This window comes from Artibeus jamaicensis, unplaced genomic scaffold (assembly GCF_021234435.1).
Source record: "Artibeus jamaicensis isolate MK-2021 breed Jamaican fruit bat unplaced genomic scaffold, CSHL_Jam_final contig_391, whole genome shotgun sequence".
Classification (NCBI taxonomy): domain Eukaryota; kingdom Metazoa; phylum Chordata; class Mammalia; order Chiroptera; family Phyllostomidae; genus Artibeus; species Artibeus jamaicensis.
This window is the reverse complement of record NW_026521814.1, coordinates 16823229-16840461: the sequence shown is the minus strand read 5'-3', so window position 1 is coordinate 16840461 and position 17233 is coordinate 16823229. Positions and strand designations below refer to the sequence as shown.

Genomic DNA, 17233 nt, shown 5'->3' with positions numbered 1-17233 from the left:
TCAAATGCAATCCCCAGACCAGCAGCATCCATATCTTCTGGACACTTGTTACAGATGCAAATTTAACTGACGTCATCCAAGATCTGCTTCACTGAAAACTCTGAGAAGTTGGGGTTTAGCAATCTGTGTTTTAGCAAGCCCTCTCAGTGATTCTGATGCACAATAAAGTTTGAGAATCATTACACTTCAGAAAAAAGCTATTTCTAAGATTTCAAAGAACTCCACCATGCTGGAGTCCATGCATACTTTTGTCTTCATCTTTCTTGACCTTGACATTTCTGTATGAGATTTGGCAACGTGATATGATCTTTCCTGCAGGAGAAATCATGTTCTTTGTCCTCCCATACCTCTAAGGTCATAAAGCAGAAATATACATCCTTAGAAATATCAAGACAAAAACCACTGTCTGTACCCCCACTCATTATATCCCAAACCTCCCTAATACTAGTGAGTGCCTGACTGATAATTGGCAGAATTAGTGAAGTAAAAATAACACTTCTCATGGAAGCTGCCCCTTATTTTTAAGTTACTGGTCTGCAAGCTTTACTTTATGTTCTTCCTTTCTCCTGCTTCTTCCATGCACATAACTCAGGAGGACTCTTCACCACAGGAAGGTGAAACCTGTAGTTTTCCAGCCATGTGCCTGCTAATGGGAAGAGTAGTATCATTCAAGGAGGAAATAAGAAAAGGGCCCATTTTGGCCTCAAGTCTAAGCCAAATTTTCCAATCTAACTTTATCAACAAATAATGCTGATATCCACAAAATAGAGGAGGAGTATGGTTGTCGTCCTAAATCCCTAACACAAGATGTACTGACTGGAAAATTTTAAGGGTAGGTTCAAGACTTAATAGTTTTTGATCAAAGTAAGACAGGAAAAGAATGAACACTCTGCTCCAGCTGAAATGAATACTTTAACAAGTGGTGTCTTCTTAGTTCTTTGAATTTTGAAGTCAGCAGGGGTATATATTTTAGTTGGAGTATACATGAGTGTGGCTAGTATTAACAGGCTTGGGCTATGCAGCTGGACTTGAGTACAAATTGACAAGTGGCCAGTTGGAGCTTTAAGAATGACTTTAACTGGTGGGCTTGAGCTGAAAATCATAATAAAGTTAAACCAGAAAAGAGATGTGTCTAAGTCATGATGGGCATTTCAGAACCTCTAAATAGAATGAGCAGACATTTGATCATAACTGCAAATACAGTGATCTTTCCTGAGGCCAGGAAAGACTCCCTTCAGGATTTCAACCGTTGATTCCTAATTTACTCTAGGACTTGGGCCCACACAGCACAAGAAAGACCTTTGCTAGAACTAGGAAAGGCTACTATCAGAATCAGCAGACTTTCTCTTTTATTGTCTAAATGTTTTTATTTTAAACAAATAGGTGCACCAAGCAAGCATTTAATTTTCCCCACTCCAGATTAAAACAGAGCACAATAGGGGCAAACTTTATTTGGCAGGACGATTCCAATATGTGAATATCCTCTACTCACTCACTGTGGTTGGGGTAACTTTACTTATAAGCTGTCACTCTTACACAAATTATTAACCCCAAAGTACTAACATCAAACAAAAGGAAGTGATCTTAATTTCATGTGTGGGGCAGTATGTTCTATAAATGCCAAAAGGTGGGAGAAGTACAAACACAACTCACTCTTTAAAAAAAACTGAATAGCCCAAAGTAGAATTTTCCATCTGTCCTTTCTCCTATAACAAAAAAGTAGTGCTGGAGTATGATACCCAGATTTGGTTTTTATCTGGTCCATTTACAAGGTGTTCCCCATATGACTTGTTTCATTAGGGTTATGGATAATAGTCCATTCACTATGAAGAGGTCTATCTACTCCTTTCTCCTCTTCTTGCCTTCATGCTCATGTTCCTTGGGGCAGCTGCTGAGGGTCTTTCAAGTCACAGTGCTAGTTGGCTTCTTCCAAAAATGTGTCCAAACCAAAAGGATCTTCCTCCAGCTAAACTGGCCCTTCTTGACCTCTTTGCCTACTATGGTCTGAACCAGAAAACTCCTTATCAGGAACAAATCTGTTGGTCTTTATTCTGGTTTCTAGGCCATACATGGCCTTATCCAAATTTTTACGGAACCAGTAAATATTCTGGGACATATCTTTACCACCTCTCCAGGCTTGATCACAAACATTGCAAATTTATTCTTCTCCACCTGCAAAACCACTGTCCATACCCTTGGATTGGTTGAACAGCCTTTGGTCATATTGAACTTCACTGGAAGTCTGAGGATTGGGCACACCAAGTGCAATGGCCTCACTGATATCTCAATTTTCACTTCTCTGCAGTTTTGACCTCTTATCAGGAAATGCCCTGGAAAAATTCTGGCCATGCTCTCTTTTCACCTGTTGTGCCTAATATCATCCCTCTCATGTGCCTCCCCATCCTCTTTTTCCACATGGGTTTTGCTCCCAGCTCTTCTTTCCCTGGCTTTCTGGGCCATTTCTCAAAGTTTCTCTTCATGTTTCTCTTTTTCTTTTTGAGCCATCTTTCTCTCTACTTGAGCACACATTTCCACCGCTTCATGAGCCTTTCGATCAGCAACGTAGAGGGTTTCAGCCAGTTTGGCAAAATTTTCACTGATGTAAATGGTCTCCAATCCTCTTCCATCAGGAGCCAGATGTTTCTCTAATGTACTTGTATAACCCTTTGCATTTTTCCAGTTTGAAATACAAGAAGAAATTTTTCACTCTTGTTGTTCCTTCACAGTCATCTTTTGGCTAGGAGAATGCATGACAGGTATAGAAGGAGAAGGTGATCCCCAGGGAATTCTCTTATTAATCTTGAACCTTGGAGGCTCCATTGGATCTTTCTGCATTTTCACCATCCGAATAACCCTCTGTTTTGGTCTAGAATTAAAAGCCACTCCTTGCTGAGATGGTGTGTATCTGATACACTAAGCAGAATCCAATTTATCAGCTGCTTGCACTGGCCTGGCCACAGCAACCTTCTGTAAAACAGATTTTTCTAAGGCCACCCTTGTCTTTTCTGTTATCTCTTTAATAGCTTCTTCATCACACCTTTGCAGGTCTGGGTCATCTGCATTCATGACTTCCTTGGGAACTAGGTCAGTGTACTTATTATAAATGACCTTTCTTTTGACTGTCCTTGTCCAGCAATTGCATTGTATTTAATTTTTCCTTCAGCATCCACCTGAATGGCCAGTGCACTTGACATTTTTTTCTTCCACCCCATATCCAGTGAATACTGGGCCACATGGATCTCTGTAAAAGCACCTCCATCTCCAAAATCCTCTAATAACTGAGGTATCCAGCCCTTCCAGTACCTGTACAGGGGAGGTTCCCTGCCGGAGGACACCAGTGCAGTCTGTCACGATCTCTGGGATTTGGCCTTTTCTTCATCCTTAAGCTGGTCCTGAGAAAGCTGAGTAGGTGCAGGTAAAAAGCTAGTGAGCACCATCTTCTCAGAATGAGCAGACTTTCATGCATGTACTATTGTGAGGTGACTCAGCCTGAAATATGAAGCACAGTGCCAAACGAAGTAAGCATCTTCTAATCTGTAGGAGTGAAGATTTTTGGAACAGTGCCTGAACATTGGTAGAAGAAATCTAAAATCACGTATTCCCAGACTTATCTTGTTTCTTAGCTACTGCTAAATGACCCATAATGAAAAAATAATCTAGTCCTGCTAAAAAAGAATGTAAGTGGTACAGATGAAGCCATGAAAATCATAAAGATTAATCAAAAACAAGGGAATTAAAAGGACTTTTTGAATTTATGAAAACTCTGGGCTTGCAGAAATGGGAACTATTGATAGCCAACTGACCATTATCATAGAGAAGTTAAAACCAAAAGTATTTCTATCATTTTTTTCTCTATCTGTCTTCTAGATACATGATTCTCGACTGACATCTGTGGTGAGAGTCTGGATGGTATTATATTGTAAACCCTCATTGTATTATTTTGCTAGGATTGCTGCTGTGAGCCTATGGATTTTTGAGCTTTCTCAGTCATATGAATGAGCAAGTAGTACTGTGATGTTTCAGTTTATTTGATCGATTCTCAGCTCCTTTAAAGAAACCAGTGGAAGACACTGTAGGTTGTAGCTCCTGAAAGCATCTTTACTTACTTAAAACCCCAAATCAATTGAAAATCAGCACAATAAAATGTAATGGAGAACTAAATTCTGGATTTTAATTCTCTGGGGATTTAATTTTTTTTCAGGACTAGACAATAACATTATACACTTTCATGCCAGGCCCCGGTGCTAAGCTGCATGGGCAGGGCTCCAATTCATTCATAAGCATCTCATCATAGTGCCTGCTCAGGGTCCTTTGGGCAAGATTAGGCTTCCCCATACAGCCCAACTTATTGCAATAATGCTTTATTAAAAAGCAGATATAAACGCAGCTTTGGGAGGAAATTTTTTTACGAATATCAGAAAGAATGAATCAAGCATCCTATATACTTTCCAACTCTTGGTGGGTAATGGGTATGCAAAGCAGGACAAAGTGTTCTTTGTAGGAACCAAAGGACTTCCAAGTATCTGAGAATCATCTGAGAAAACCTTAACCATTCTACTTACACACACTGGCCAGTTGGGGTGCTCAGGAGGGGCCAAGTGAACTGGGAGGTGGGGGGCAAGGAGCTCTCATCAGTGCCCATTTGCACAGGCCTTCCAGCTCCAGGAGTGGCTCCACACAGGTCCTGGGACCTCAGCAACATCTGAGATGTCCATCATTACACAGCTGCCATCCTCCTCCTCTGTGTCTGCCTGGAAGCCATCCAGGTGCCCAGCTCCTACCTGCCCATAATGCCTGTGCTTCTTCATTAACTGGGTGATGTACGTCCTGCCTGCTGACTTCCTCTTCAGCAAGATGGGTGTCCCTGGCTGGGCCCTGTGACCAGAACACTGTTACTGTCCTCCCTTGTGGCCAACAGAACCATGTTGACATAACTCCACTGGCACGGTACGGTCAGGTGCTCCTGATCAAAGCTCTTCAACCCCTTGTGGGTGGATAAACCGGCACATCCTGAAATCTGGCCTCTTCTCACACACTTCATTCTCAGAAATAATCCACTTGATCCTGACCTTGGAGGATGGTGCTGTTCTCACTGGTGGTGGGGTCTGTGGGCGGGAAGAGCCAGGGCTCAGAGGGCTTACAGATCTGTTCTCAGGACTCCTGGTGTCATTGCTGAGCAGTCCTTGGCAGCAGCACTCTTGGAATTCTCAGATGATCACTTTGCTTCCATTCACATTCCCATGGAACAGAGAGAGCAGCTGGGCCGATTGTGCTGGTTCTTCTTCTCTCTTGGAGACCTTAGGCATCTGCTCCTCTTCAGAAGGGACTGTCTTCTAGAAGGCATGCCATGAACTGCTCTAGCACCTTCAGCTGGCGCTATCATCGTCTTCAGCTCAGATGCAGCCAACCTTCATGGGCTGGAGCACGTGGAACTGCTTTCCCTTGGCTAAAAACTCATCCCACTCCTTGGCCTTCAGCTTCTGAAGGACCTTGTAGTTCTCAGGATCATCACATTCCTCAGTTACTCCCTCATTCTCAGACAAGTACTCATGGGACACCAAAAAACCATCATCCTTATCTTCATCATCTCCTACTTCATCACCATCATCCACCTTCACTGTGAGAGAGAGAATCTCCCAGCTCCTCCTCTTCCCACACTTCATCATTGTCTACATCATAGTCCAGGAACTTCCTGTCTTGGGCCTGGGGGTTCCTTGGATGGATGACCATCACCCTCTTATTCCACATCCCCATTATGCTAGTTGGTGATTCTCAGAAAACTGTAAGAGCTTTATCCTGTCAAACTTCTTCCTTTCAGGAACACCATCTACTTTGCTCCTCTCCATGATCTGCAGACAGCTATGGAGGTGGGGAATGGACTAGGGCTGCTGTGCTGATTTTCAGAAGGAAACTATCCCTTGGATGAGCTGGTAGAAGAGGAAGAGCTCGGGGATGAATGGCTGAAGACAGAGTCTTCTTCAGGGCCAGACTCCAGCATTTCATTCTCCAAAGGTATGCCCTGGTTCAGAGGAGTTGCTGGAGACTGTGCTCCAGGTTGGATCAAGACCTGCAAGACCACCATGGGCACCTCCCTTTTGACCAAGATATCCCCAGCTTTACTCCCACCATCCTGGTCCTTCTCTGAGCATGTTCTCAGGTCATCTATCAATGTGGGGCAGCTGTGAACTGCTTTCTGCCCATCTCCACTTCTTTCTGTGTCCCCTGAGCCAGCGGCCTCCTCCTCTGTTTTGTATAGAATGTCTAGAAGAGTCTCCTAAAAAAATGCCATGCTGCCCTTCTAACCTTTGGCAGCACCTGCTCTTCTTCCACTTCTTCTCTGACCCCATTACAGTCTCCTCCAAGGAGGGATAGGCTACAGAATTTAGTTAACTGTATGCTGCAATGTCATTTGGTTGGTCACTCAAGTCCTCCATCAAATCAATGACTGTGGTCTTGCCAATAGTGGTTTTGACTCTACTTCTTAAAAAGTTATCTAAGAGAACCTTCTCACTGAAAAGTTTTGGCCTAAAATCTAAGTCAGAACCCATATGAAAGTTGTTCTTCAAGTTATCCAAAAAGGTTTCTACATTAGGGACTTGGCTTTGTGTGGGAGAACTTGAAGGGCTTCTTGTGTTGCCTGACCCATCCTTGGTTTTCTCCTTTGGGGCAAGATTCGGGTGCTTGAAGGACAGACAAGCTAGGTTTCGGGTTTGATCCCTGATCAGGGCGCAAACAGGAGGCAATCAATCAATGTTTCTCTCACATTGATTTTTTCCCTCTCTCCCTCCATTCCTCTCTCTCATAATAATTTCTTTACTGGAAACATCAGTCTGTCTTTGAAATCCATTGCTGTGGCCACTCCCCTGGTGCCTGGTGCCCTCTACACCGGCTCCTCCAGCATCATTCCAGCAGGAGCTCAAGGTCCTTGAGAATTTAATTTAGAAGCAAATTTATTCTGGGCATTAACTTCTCCTCAGTAATTTAATAATTAGAGGGTGTTCTGATTGTGCAAATCTGGGTCATATTTTTACTGCTGGCATTGTGCTATCTGGAGCATTTTTATATCAAAATTTGACTGAATATATAACTCCTGTTGAATTATATAAATGAATACAATTTGAAATGGGGAACAGAATAGGAATACATTTATAATTCATCATAGTAGATAGATTTTTGAATGTATTCTCCACCTCTTTCATATCATTCTGCAGCAAAGTCTGAATTGTTCATTGTGGTTCAAAGAGGATAACAAAGAACAACGGATGGTGATAGGGGCTGACTTCACAAAGATGGGAACAAGACTGAACTTACAAATTGTACTTCTCTCCTGCACCCTAAGTTTCCCATAGGCTTGCCTATCAAGCCAAAGTGTCAAGAGATAGAGAGCTGTGGAATATAAGAGAATCATTCTCAGACACATTATATTCCAGCTTCAACCCCTAACATGGGAATTCCTGCCTCCTCCAATCCCATCACTCATTGCTCCCAATGGAGGAAAAAGTAACAGATATTGGTGAGAGCTACCCTTTCATGGGGAGAGTAAAAGTGATATTAAATTCCTTGTGAACTCCCTCATTTATAAAATAGTATCTTCCTTTGGCTCCTGTGACTCTATTCTCTTCAAATACTTCTCCCATCTCTTTTGTCTATTCTTTCTCAGTATCTCCTTCTACACATCAATGGGTTCTCCAGGGCACCATTTTTGGTGTTTTCAGAGTGAACTTTTAAAAATGCAAACAGATGTGAATTGTGAATTGTGAACAAATCTTCCATTATCTCAAAATATATCCCAACTTTATTATAACTGCAATTCTATAAGTTTCTTTTGCTATTAAATATTACTGTCTTAAAAATTCCTAGAGGACTACTGTTTAAATATCAAGTTATAATTTTCCCATATTTTCCAGATATAAATAAACAAGTTACATAAATATTCCCATTTGATTTTATTGCTATATTTAATAATAAGTTGTCTAAGTTTGTCCAAAGAAGATCAAGATCTTTTTTATTAATAACTAATAAATTTGTTTAAACTTAAATTTTTTCTCTTTTAATTGGCATATGTGCACTCATTTGTTAGTATTTCTTTATCACAAATACTCCTGAAATTCGTTTCATTTATTTTTACATGTAGCAATTAGAGAAGAGATTAAATATACTATATTTGAGGGAAAAATGGCAAACACAAATAATATTATACTACAAAAGTAGTGGAATTTAGCTTTAAATATAAGTTCAAATTATATACATGTCAATAAAAATGTATAAATGTATTTAAAGGCCCTGGGATTTTCACTGGCCCAAAATTCTCACTTACTGATCAGAGGGATTTGAAGGTCTAATGATAAATGAGGGAAATTTTATAGAATATGACAAATTGGTTATGAGAAGTCAAGAAAGGTTTCTAGCCTGGCTGACTAGGAGATAGAATAGATAACAGAAAGATGGAAATGAGAAAGAAACAATTTTACTAAACAGGAATGAGTTTGGCTTTAGAGACGTTGAACTGGATGTTGCAGCAGGACATCAAAATGACAATAAACATTTATACCATACTCAGAGTTGTGAGAGTGGAATTCAAGGAGTTAGCAACTGAAGTAAAATGCATGTATGAGCGTCTATGATGTAAGATAAGGATGTATAACACGGATGAGAACTCAGAGAGAAGTGGTTTAGAACAAGAGGAAGGCAGAAGTAGTAATGGAGAAAGTAAAGAGACAGGAATCAAAAGAACAGTGAATGTGGTAAAACAGCCCTGGAAGGGGGCAGAGTTCACTCAGGTGAGCCTAGAGTCAAAAGTCATCCAACACTTGGGCAACACTGGAGATTCTCAGCTCAGTCTGGGACATGATTGTTAACACACGGCCTCCTCCACTCTACCATCATCTTTATCGGTGACCCCTTTCACGTGATAGTAGAGGGATTGCTAAGGTGCGGTTCACTCCACAAAACACTACAATGCAAGTAGCTATACTGGCTACAGGAAGAGTTTTTCTCCTGGAGGGGCTTTGCCATAATGATCCTCTTTAAAAAGCAGGAACTCTTTTCACTGCAAGAGGGCATCCTCTGTTGCCCCCCAAGAGAGACCCACCTTGCTTGATTTCCCTTGCTTTAAGGAAGGAGGAGTGTGTGAATCAGAACAGCCTAGGCTGCCATCACAACCCCAAACCTAAGTGGATTAACAGAACAAAAGTTCATTTATCTTCCTCTCACAAAGTCTTTGTACTTTGGGTGACTCTCCAGGCCAATTGTCCTCTCTGCAGTCACTCAGCAGTCCAAGACACTTGGATCTTATATAAGGCCACTGTTTCAACATGTGGTCCATATGGACTACATGGCAGGAATAAAAAGAAGCCAGCAGGTTGCACAGGGGGGTGGAGGGCTTATTCTGTGTCCATTTGGCCAATCTCAAACTACATTTTTCAGAATCCCTTTCCTCTTTAAGTTTTCCAGTTAGAGGTGGCCAACATAAAAATATCCCCCAAATTTAGAAGGCAGAAGTGAAATAGCAGTGATTACACTCGAAAGTCCTCATAGCTAGAGACAATGAGAGACAGATGTAGAGTTTTAGGAGATTCCTCCTGTCTTTGCTCTCTCCGCACTGGAAATAGATGCAAAGGGGCAGAGGGTTTAGCTTCTTACTCACCTTCACTCCATGTCCTGGCTAACAGCCTTTCTAATCAACAGTGATACCACGTCCACCACCAGTCATGCAGGCAACCACCTTCCACAGACTTTTCCTGATGTTTTCCTTCGCATCCCACACTGGCCGATGGGCACATCCAGCTTCACAAATTCTCTCAAAAATACCAATTTAGCCACCTGTGCTGGCACTTTAGAAAAACTGGTTTGTGGTTTTCACTGATCTCCAAATCGCCCTTTTGTTTTTTATTTCTTTATCTCCTACAAGTGTGTAAAGTTCTGTTCCATTAACACTCAAAATGGCTCTATTTCCCTGCTACTAACTGCTATAAGTATTGGTACCAAGAGTGGTTCCAGGGAAAAAGAACTTTAAGAATGAGAAAAAAAAAGTTATCTGACTGAATAGTAATAACAACATTGATGACCCTGTTGGTAGTGATAAAGGGATCTCTGGTATTTTGCAACATGCAGTAGCAAAAAATGCCACTTAAATTATCATTTTTATTCAAAGGCCCATAGAAGGCAAGGCACTGAGTGATCAGTATTTGCTCTTCTAGAAAATTACAACACAAATAAAAGTAGAGATCTAAATGGTTGTCTCAAATGCATTAGAAAACATGGAGGAAAAAATGATGGGCTCAGGAAGCTAAATTTCCATCTCAAGGACTGGTCAGGAAACAAAAATTTCTCCATCTGCCCCCAAAAGGTACCCTGGTTTCCTTAGTTGTAGGCGAAGATTTCTGGAAAGCCCAAATTCCAGACCCCCAGTTGACTGAAATACAACCCCAGTCAAAGTTCCAACTTGATAGGACAGCGTTAATTGTGACAAAGCAGGACCTAAAAAGTATGATGGGCAGATTTCCAGGAAGTATAGACCCTCAGTTCCCTAGACTCTGCTGGTCTTCATTTGCCAGTAAGAACAGCCCTGTGCCCTTGTTCAAGTGTGGAGATGGTCTCTCCTGATCAAGGGATCTACTTATTCAAGACCGACTCCCAACAGCTCTCCTTGCTTCTAGACCTACAGCCAGACTTAAGTCCTGGCAATCTCTGAGAGGTCAGGTTCAAACTAATGACCATACTGATACAAAGATTTGCAAGGTATGGTAGTCATTTTTTTTAATCAGCAGAAGTCTGAGTAGATATTTATGACAATGGAGATATGTAAGCATGTTGAGTTGTAGCAGAAGAAAAATTATTTTTGTTTGGGCTAAATTTGTTGATATGGCAAGGGTTAATTGGAACTTTTAAGTATTACTATAATAAGCAGCAGAGCCAAAGCAGTAATTAAAATGATATGACCAACAGAGATCCTTGGCATTTGACAATTTATAATGTTGTACCTAATATGAGCCAAGTACTGAAGTCTTACTTGATTTTTATAAACAAAACTTATTTTGGGAAGAAGAATGAATGTCTGACTCAAATTATTAAAAGTCACAGCTTTTAACCAAGTCCAAGAGCAACCTGAGTCAAAGAAAGGCTGAGGCCCTTGAGGAAGGACCTGGTACGTTGCCAAATAATACGTCATAAATATTTTTCTTAGCCCTTCCTGAGGGACATGGAGTGTTTTACCAGAGTGGCCATGCATTGCAGAAGACAGAATAACCAGACCTTGGGGGAATTATTGGACACTGGCTCTGAATGGAGATAATTTCTGGAGAACCAAAACACCACAGTGGACCAGCCAGTCACAGCACAGGCCATCAAAGTCAGGCAATTAATGACATTTTGACTCAGGCCTCTCTCACTGTAATTAATCCCAGTGTAGCCTTCAAATTAATCCATGGTTCTTTCCCCACCTCTGGACCACATTATTGGATAAAAACACAATTGGCAATTGGCACAGTCTCTGCAATGTTTTCCTTTATTATTTTCCTTTTTCCTGTTCCCCTAACATAATATGTGTTAAAAGCAATTAACCTAATATGTTAATACATAAGTTAGATGGTATCAAAAGAGTGTGATTTACCTAGCAAAAGAATGAACATCCCAAAAATGAATGAAATGACTATGAGACTTTGTGTCCTTGATTGGGAGAACATAGTAAATGTCAGCATGTTTCAGGTGCATGTAGATGCATCGTGTTAGGTAAAACCATGAGTTAGCTGTGAGATATAGACATGGTTGAAAGCAGTGTGAATGGATGCCACGCTGACAAGAGCTGGTCTGCAGCTGTTTAGTATTTTATCAAGTGGGCTATTTTTCCCAGAATCTTCTCCTGTATGGTTCTGTTAGAAGGAGTCCAAAGAAAAATCAGTGTGATTTGGAATGAGAAGTGAAGCAGCAGCCATTACTCTTTGAGGAGCATCCCCTTTGAGGGGCATCCTAGTTAAAGGCAGTGAGACACACAAAGATCTCCCAGATCTCAGCTTGTCTTTAACCTTCTTGATGTCAAGAGACAGACGTAGACAAACCAATAGATTCCACCAGTTCTCACTCCCCCCTACTCTGCATTCAGCTCTACTTCCAAACTACTAACTCTGCTAGTAGCCAGGAATCCTAACCATCACCAGAAACAGAAACAGTAACCTTCCAGAGACTGTTCCTCCAGTTCTCTGTTACAGTTCTACTCCAGCAGCTCCAGACGTGTCGCTCCACAAACTCTCTGGCAAGCTGATTTGTCCACCCGGGCCAGTGCCTCAGAGGGGCTGGTTAGCGCCTCTATTCCCCAGCTTCTCCCACAATTGTGCAAGGTCTGCTCCTGTCACAAATGCCTACTCCACAGTACTCAGGGAGTGTCTGTTTCCCTTATTGGAGCCCAGCTGATACAGGAGATTCTTATGTCTGCAGCCACAGGGGAAGAGTCCAAAGGCCAGAGTGTCCACAGGGTACTTACCTGCAAGGAAGCTGGGGAAGATTGGAGAACTTCGTTGCGTTTTTTTTCATTTTTATTTAATTATTTTTCAAGTACAGTTTTCTGTCTATTACTCCCATCCCAGCCCCCCACCACCCCCCTTAGTTGTTGTCCATGTGTCCTTTATACTTGTTCCTCTAAATCCTTCCCCTATTTCCCCTGAAATTCCCTCCCCTCTCCACTCTGATCACTGTCCCCATTCTCTATTTCAGTGTCTTTGGTTACATTTTACTTGCTTGTTTGTTTTGTTGTTTAGCTTCTTGCAAAAGGTGAGATCATATGGTATTTGTCTTTCAACACCTGGCTATAGTGATGGCAACCATTTATTTTTCATTTTTAAATGCTAAGTTATCATTTTAAAGAAAGTAAAGATAATTGCTATGAACTAATTATTTTTAAAACTGCCGGGAATATATAAGGGGGTAGCGCCTCAAAATGGAATTCATTTATTAGAATTGTGTGTTTATTCTCACAGGTTTAAACTTTAGTCACCTTCAAAGTGCTCTCCGTTTCAGGCAATACACCTATGGACACTTTTTTTTGGTGCTCACTGCTCAGAACAGTTTTTGAACTCATCAATTTTAATACCTTTTAGTGCTTCTGATGTTTTTTGTTTCACCTCTTCCACATCAGCAAAACCTTTCTTTTTTAGGACTTTTTTTTCATCTAAGGAAACAAAAAAAAAGTCTTCTGGGACAAGATCGGGTGAATAGGGAGGGTGCAGCATGGGGTCATACCATTTTTGGTCAAAAACTGCTGAACGCTCAGTGTGGTGTGGACTGGTGCACTCACATAAATCACCCATCATGAAATGGACAAATGAGTTGAAAGAGTCTTTAAAAAAATTTACTGAGGCCTAACACAGCCTCTCACAATAGCACCAGCTGGTACACTGATATAGATGGGTTCCTAGAACACTAGCCTAGTGAGGTAAGTCTGTACTATAGGGGCCTATCCTCCAGAAGATTGTTCTGGTCATTTTGGGGTCCCCCCCTTGTAAAAGTTGTATCTTATATAATCAAGACATTCCTTTCATCCCTGCCCCACAATGATCCACTTAAAAGGAACCCCTTTTTTTGGTCACAGGGAATAGAACAAAAGGTTTGGATTGAAGTTTTATTACACTTTCCTACAGAGTTCATTTACACTCTACCCCTATCACTCATCCCAGGGGTAAACGAAATGTAAAGGTGAGTAAAAGCCCATAAAAATGCCTTTTGAAAGAACAGACTTAGCATCCTTGTTAACAGCAACAAAAAAAGAAAAGTAAAAATTAGGACCAAATGGTGAGTAAACAGAACAAAAAGTATCCTGCTAACAAGCTAAACAGGGAAGAGACAGAACAGCTACCTAAGACAGAAATCAAATCCTTATAAGATTTTCCTGAGATGGGGGGATCTTAAAAGTGTTTATAGAACACAAGAATAATTTTGGTGAAATCAACTTCACAACAGAAAAAAAATAACCAAGATTTCAATGGTTCATACATAAAAGATGTATGACTAGAATAAAGAGCATAAGGAGAGAAGCTACTTAAAAATGAGAGACCCCTCCTCCCTCGTGAACAGAGAGGGATAATAAAAGCAGGAGCAGGGATAGAGCAATTCCAAACCAAAAAAATGCAACTCCTCTTTTTCTAACTCTTTCTCTCCCTGCCCCAACATGAACACACACACACACACAGAGTTTTTTGTTTGTTTGTTTCAATAAGCATAATAAATCATTAACACAAATCAAGTTTTAAAAAGGAACATACCTATATTAAGGTATGTCCTGGTTGAAGCTACATTAACATTAGAAGTGTGAGGCTAACGAAGATGCCCTCTACCCCCTGCCACCACCATTATACCCTGACTCACAAACAGAAAGAGAGATGAAAGGATGAAACAGGAAAGACACAGAGAGAGACAGAGAGACACAGACTGACTCTGAGTAATTTGCATGGATAGAAACTGACCTGTATAGAGGAATGTGGGGGGGGGTGGAGAAAAGACATATAAATAGCACAGTATCTCAATACGTTAGGAAATTATCTAAACCCATCATCACTTTTAGTTTGACTTTATTTAATTATAGCCATCAAACTGTGATTTCCAAATAAAGGGAAAAACATAATTAAGAAAAACATTAAAATATAGCCTATTCTTTAGCGGTCACTCTAGAATCTCATAACTAAACAGTCTATTGGCAGGCTTTGAAGAAAATGATGAAACTTGGCTCATAGCTGAAGCTCTGTTACCAAAAAATCGAAGCATAATTGTTGCAAGAATTATAATGTAACACAGTGCATCAATTTAACTCTTTGTCTTTAAAACCTCCATAAAAATCAATCACACTGTTATACACTATTTTCAGGTGATAATAATAGTAATACTAATAATAATAATAACTAACATTACTGAGAGAACCCTGTGTTAGACACTTTACTAAGTATTAAACTTTACTTCATTTAATCCTCCTTAACCCTAGAAGGGAAGTGCCATTATTACCTCCACCTCACAGATAAAACTGAAGTTAAGATACTAAGTGATTCCCAGGTTATCAGCCATTACCAGGGCAGGATGTTAGGGATTCATCATCAACAAGGCCCTTGTGAGGAAGTGCGCAAACTCTCTCCTGATTGGAGAACTGTTTCCAGAGCAGCCCAATGTTCAGCTTACTGGGAATAAAAAGCTACAGGCCATACTGGAACAGACCGGCGTTTCTTTTTCAGCCCAACCATGTCTTCTTCCTGCTGCACCTGCTACATGTCCTGGGGCTGAATGGTGCTACCTGGCTCACTCTTTGGATCTTTGACACCTCCTCGTGCCCCTCCTCCTCTGAGCAGTGCTGCTCAGCACAGTGCCTGCCCAGGCCGGCTGGCTGCAGCATGACCTTGGCCACCCGTCTGTGTTCTGCGCCTCTGTGTGGAACCGCCTGCTACACCATTTCCTGACTGGCCTCCTGAAGGGGGCCCTGCCAGCTGGTGGAACCACATGCACTTTCAGAGCCATGTCAAGCCCCACTGTTTCCACAAAGACCAAGACATCAACATGTACCCTTTCTTCTTTATCTGGGGAAAGATCCTCTCTATGAAACTTAAGAAACAGACGAAAAGCACATGCCATACACCCACTAGCAAAAATACTTCTCGATTGGGCCCCCAGCCTTGCTGCCTCTCTACAACCAGTAGTATATCTTCTATTTTGCCATCCAGTGGGAAAAGTGGGTGGGCTTGACCTAAATAATCACCTTCTACATCCTCAGCTTCTTCACTTCCGTGTCATTGTTAGGAGCAAAAGGCCTCCTGAGCCTTTTCTTCATGGTCAGGTTCCCAGAAAGTGACTGGCCTGTGTGGGTGACACAGATGAACCAAACTCCCATGCACACTGATCACCGCCTCCACCCAGCTCCAGGCAACACTCAACGCCCACAAGTCCACCTTCAATGACGGGTTCAGCAGACACCTCAACTTCCAGACTGCACCACCTTTTCCCCATGATGTCTCAACACAGTTACCACAAAGTGGCTCCTGTGATGCAGTCCCTGTGTGTCAAGCACAGCACAGAGTACCAGTCCAAACCCCTGCTCTCAGCCTTTGCTAACATTGTTCACTCACTGAAGGAGTCCTGGCAACTCTGGCTTGATGCCTATCTTCACCAATAACAAACAGCCCCTCCCCCCATCTGAAACAGGAGCCTCTAGAGCCAAAGCGGAGGGGAGTTTGAGGGACAATGCTGCCCCAATTCCAATCTTCAGAGCGGGTTGGTTTGCAGAGCTAAAGACTCTGGCTCAAACCCCTCCCCTTTATCTTCTAGGCAGGTCTATGACCCAATGAGGGTGGGAGAATATGCAAGCCCCCTGGAAGAAGAGATGGAGCTGCTGGGGCAGGCATGTGAGTTTTGTTTATTTTTTTCTAGTGTGTCAAATACAAATGGTTGGTGAGCAAAGAGGGAGTCAGGAAGGTGTCAGAATAGGGAAGACGAACTGAGCCCAGAAATCAGGAGGAGAACTGGCCGTGAAATTCCACCCAGGAAAGGGGTGAGCTCACGTTACTGATCCACTTCTCAGCGGGTTCCCCACCCTTGCTTGCAAACCTCAGATGTTCACAGGCCAGAGGGAACCTTCAGTTAGAGCAGCTGAACCTTTTGAGCAAGATTTAGAAAGGAAGCATTAGTGCTTAGAAGTCTGAGGCCCTCATAACCCAGTGCCCGGGAGCCCAGCTTGCTTTAGAGCTGTGATCTCCGCTTGCCTCAGGCTCCTGGGGAAGCGATTTCTCCACTTTTAGAAGCAGGCAGGGTAAAGGCCAGGACTGTGGTATTGAAAACATCCGGCCCTGAAGGATTCTGCACTACTGATTTTTGTCCCATGTTCCACCCAGCACACCAAGGGAACATTAGGTCCTTGATCTTGCCAAATGCCTACCAGAGAGTTGCTGATCATTAAAACTCCCTTCAGCTTTCGCTTCACAACTCTTCTAACCAGCACCCAGGGAGCAAAACACTCCTAGAACGTGGAGTCCACTTCTTGTTCCATACAGAAGTGAGCAGATGGGGCAACTTAATTTCCTCCTCCTTAGAAACAAATGTGGGCTCTGAATGGATTCTCTCTACTTCCCTATGATTCCGAGTTTAAAACAACAGCAGTCACTGAGCTCAGGTGACCAAGCTGGGAGATAATTACCAGTCACAAACAAAAACACAAGTTCAAATGAAAAGAATATAGGGCTCTAAGAAATTTTCTTAACATAAGCTATTT

The 17233-nt window shown here is 41.9% G+C and overlaps 3 pseudogenes; 1 reads left to right on the top strand and 2 right to left on the bottom strand.

Annotated features, from left to right (window-relative positions):
- Positions 1 to 1839: 1839 nt before the first annotated feature.
- Positions 1840 to 3437, bottom strand: LOC119037742 (SNW domain-containing protein 1-like; annotated as a pseudogene).
- A 1121-nt stretch (positions 3438 to 4558) lies between these two features.
- On the bottom strand, positions 4559 to 6901 carry LOC119037743 (chromatin assembly factor 1 subunit A-like; annotated as a pseudogene).
- A 1735-nt stretch (positions 6902 to 8636) lies between these two features.
- Positions 8637 to 16313, top strand: LOC119037744 (acyl-CoA (8-3)-desaturase-like; annotated as a pseudogene).
- Positions 16314 to 17233: the final 920 nt, after the last annotated feature.